Genomic DNA, 4,242 nt, shown 5'->3' with positions numbered 1-4,242 from the left:
CTGTAATTTACACCCTAAGGTTTGAGGAAATTTTGATTTACTCCCTAAAGTTTCACCATTCGAATTTATGCACCTATTGTTACATAGCGTTTGGATTTAAGCCCTTCTATTCATGTTGTTGATGAGATGGCTGTTAAGTGTTAAGCATCTTCTCAACTCATGATCATTAAAACTATGTCATTTTGTTCACATAGGAATTTTTTATTCTTGTTTTTTTTTTGTTTGTCCTTTTACTCCTTCTATCTCAAATTATTGGTCCTCTACTTGTCTATTCCATTTACGAATGTCTTAAAAATTAAAATAATTTCAAGTTTGTAAAATTAAAAACCATTATATAATTTACTAATTTTCTATTATACCCCTACTTTATTCCCAAAAACATTAAAAAAACCAACAAATGTTTAAAATAATCTATCTAATTTGGGCACCTTTTTAGTTGCCTTATTAAATAACTCTAAGAAAAAAGTCATGTTGGTTTGTAATTAGGAATACTCTAGTATTAGTTTTTAATGAGAATTATACAGGCAATAAAATATTTCCAATAATTTTCACTTTAATTCTTTTTTGGCCGGCACAATAATAAAATTTCCACTCTTGAATTAGTGAAAGTATAATTCACAGCTTGGAGCCGATATAAATTGTATTTTAGAATTGGTCTCTCAAGTTTATCTTGTGAGCACAATCAGTTTCTTATGTTTTCATAAGGGGTGATATAAGTCCTTTTAGTAATTTCTTTTAATAGTATTACTTACTTGACTAACAGAGTAATGACCTAGCATTTTTTTATGACGTAGTATATCTTTTAATTAAAAATTGCAAAATTGAATTTACTCATAAGAACCTTCACGAAACAAATGGGTGACCTGAATTAACCAAATCAAATATGAATCTCCAAGTCCACAATTTGGAGAGAGAGAGAGAGAGAGAGAGATTGAACCCTAGACCTATCGTGCCACCTCCCTATGATGGCAATGGTGTTATCCTCCATTGGCCACTTTGTTAAATAGTCATGCTCGCACAACCACTACCCTTCACCTCCCCTATCCTTTCTGGCCATCCCATCAATGGATTGTATAAGTTAATTTAAAGATCAATTAGGGCTCATTTATCAGAATTTATTTAGTTTATTTAACTTATATATAGCTTTTAAAATTTTTTTTTTAGTACATTTGTATCTTTGTTTAATTTTTTTTTAAGTCCAGTAAAATTGTGCTAATAAACGATGAGTCGAGTTGTTGAGGAGAGCAAAATTGTTGTGACTGTAAAGCCAAAGAAAGAAAAGATGTCGGCAACGCCAATGAGGACTCACAATCACAATATTTGTCTTTGTACCTTTTTTTGGGAATAATGAAATTATAGATCAGTTTTTTGTAATAGGTTGAACTAGTTACAAATTTGACTGATATTGGATTTTTTTACTTTTATTTTGTTTTTCAATATGCTTTGTGTTGAATTATTTGTTCACTTGTTTGATCTAGTCTTATTTTTATTTGGTTTACTAATTGTTATTAATTAAGCTATTTTTTAGGGTTTAATCGTTATGATTGGAGGCCATAATTGTTTTTTTGAGTAATTTTACATCCATATGTTCACAACAAATTTTATATGATAAGTTTTTAGTGGGTATAAAAGAGATGTTAGTGTTGGACCCAAATTAAAAGCAGCAGCAACTTGTCACTTAAAATTTGTTGTGAAAATATTGTGGATATAACATTATATTCATTAATCTTATTTTTATTGAACCCAAATTCTTATGATTTTAAGTCAGGGTAATCAAAATATTTTTAGGATGGTGAAAATAGGCTATTTAGTGCGTTTATATATATATATTTGTAAGTTAGGGTGTTGCTGTGTACGTACGCTTGACTTTAACTTGAAAAATGTAAAAGAAAATCCAACCAAAATTTGCATTTTTGCCTAATAATTTTTTTTGACATTTTCAGTGCGTCTCGAATCCATGGAAAAACCAACAGACCAGGCAAGCACCTTGTGAGCTAATATGAAGTATTATTAAATTTATATTAGATTTACATCATTGATAGTCTAGACTTCCATATCACCTCTATCTCAATTTATTAAATATTACTAAATTTTTTTTCATTGCTAAATTAACTTTTGATTCAAGAATGATACCTTTGCATAGGAATTTCCTATTTATAAATTTATTTTAAAAGTGATTTTAATTTAATCAAAATAATTTTTGCTTGAGGGATTATTATACAATATTTATTCATGCTGATTTATGCTATACTGTTAACCTTATAATATCATGAAAATTTACTTAAATGTTTGTTTCAATTTTTTAGATATTTTAGTCGATTTTGCTAATATTTACATATTATTAATTTTATTTTATTTAATTAATTACTAAATTAATTATGACATTATTACGATTTAATCTCAGTTGAACAACCTTGAACCTCTCTTTCTACTAGTTCCTTAAACGTTCCGGGAATGAAAACCATGTTTTTTTTTTTTATTTAGGAGTTGATGCTTTTCTTCAAGTTAGTCTTCACTCACTAAGGTTTTTCAGCTGAGAATATTGTAGGGTATCTCTCATGTGAGTTGTTAACTTCTCATTAAACTCTCTGTCGGATTCACGTCAATGCTTTTGAATCCTTAAGCTTTGTGCTTGAATTTGCTTATTCCATATTCGGGTTATGATGAAAGACAACTAATTGAGATGGCCTTAAATTTAATGATTCAAGAGTAAAGCCCTACTGGATGAGCTTACTTCTTTGTAGGATTTTACTTGTGGTCAATTGGGAGCATTTATTTATTTGAGAACTAAGTCATGGAATTTTATTGATCAAGAAACTAAAGAACATCACGGGTTACAAAAGAAATTATATGCTCAGGAACATCTTCTAACCAAACTTGATATTCCTCGAAGGACTTTACCTTTCTGGCATGAGCATGGGCAACCTTAAGGTTGTTGCCATTGCATTTCATATGGCTAAAACTAGCATGGCGAGGGGATGAAGTCAGCTTTTTGCAATCGCTTAATGTAACTCCACGTAAAATAAAATTAAAAAAATAAAAAATAAAAACCCACACACACACGTTGTCGTCCGTATGTCTTTTTTTTTTTTCTTTTTTTCTCTGTCTATCGAAGAAACTACGATTGGCTCATATTTACAATTCAAGCAGAGATGGCAATAATAATGTAATTTTGGATTGATTGAAGGGGAATATTTCATCAATAGTAGATGTGGCCAATAGGTCAAGTTGAGTAAATTCATTCAGATAAACAAAAATGGGTCATTTTAAGCATGATAGAAATGGGTTAAGTCAATCAAGTTTTGAGTCTAGTCAATGGAATAACATAACGGGCTTAATTATTTCATTAACTAATAATCATAACAAATCGTTCATGCACCAAACATAACCAATTAATCATGCAATAAACAACTAATAAACTAATACTTGGTCTATTAATTAGAATAAAAATTGGTCTATTAATTATCTAGGAGGAGTAATATTAAAAAAAATATCTCAAAAATTAGTCAAAGAGCACAGTAAAAGAAAAAAATTGGACTATCAATTATCTTGGAGGAGTATTAATTAAGCCCCAAAATTTAGGAAGTACATGAAAATTTCTATCTTTATAATCTATCTTTCACGGCTAGAAATTCAAACACTTGTGTTCTTGTCTAATCTTTGATTGTGTATATTAGTATCCTATAAATCAGTCGCTAACCTATGCGATAAACCAGATAGTTAGCAAAATGCATCATTAAGATCAAGTTTTCAAATTAAAGAACCTCTTAGATTACTATAATTTCGTGAAATCATTTGAATGCCATGAACTTTAAAAAAAAATATATTGATAAGACTAATCCCTAAAACTGTATACACAAATTACAGCTTCGTGTAAAGTGTACATGCATAACTCTCACACATGCGTAGCTTGTGCTAGCTAAAAGAAGACAACATCACAAATCTCTTACATATGTGGATTTGATTTGACGCTCTGTTTTTTTTCAGCCATAATGTTTTCTAAAAATGAGTCTTTTTTTAAAAAATGTTTTTTTATAAAACTATCTCATTGTCCTATGTTTAGTAATAATCTTAACTGAGTTAACAAACAATCTCCTAACTTTTCTTATTTAGCATGCTGTGAGATAGGATTTAAAAAAAAAAAATAGTGGAAATAATCTTTGAAAATAAGCCACATATATTCTATTGACCAAAAATAGTTTTTCTTTGACTTTTTTTTTAATGCAATCAAATATTGAAAAA

This window comes from Castanea sativa, chromosome 9, assembly GCF_040712315.1.
Source record: "Castanea sativa cultivar Marrone di Chiusa Pesio chromosome 9, ASM4071231v1".
Lineage (NCBI taxonomy): Eukaryota > Viridiplantae > Streptophyta > Magnoliopsida > Fagales > Fagaceae > Castanea > Castanea sativa.
The sequence above is the reverse complement of the archived record's forward strand: the minus strand, read 5'-3'. Positions refer to the sequence as shown.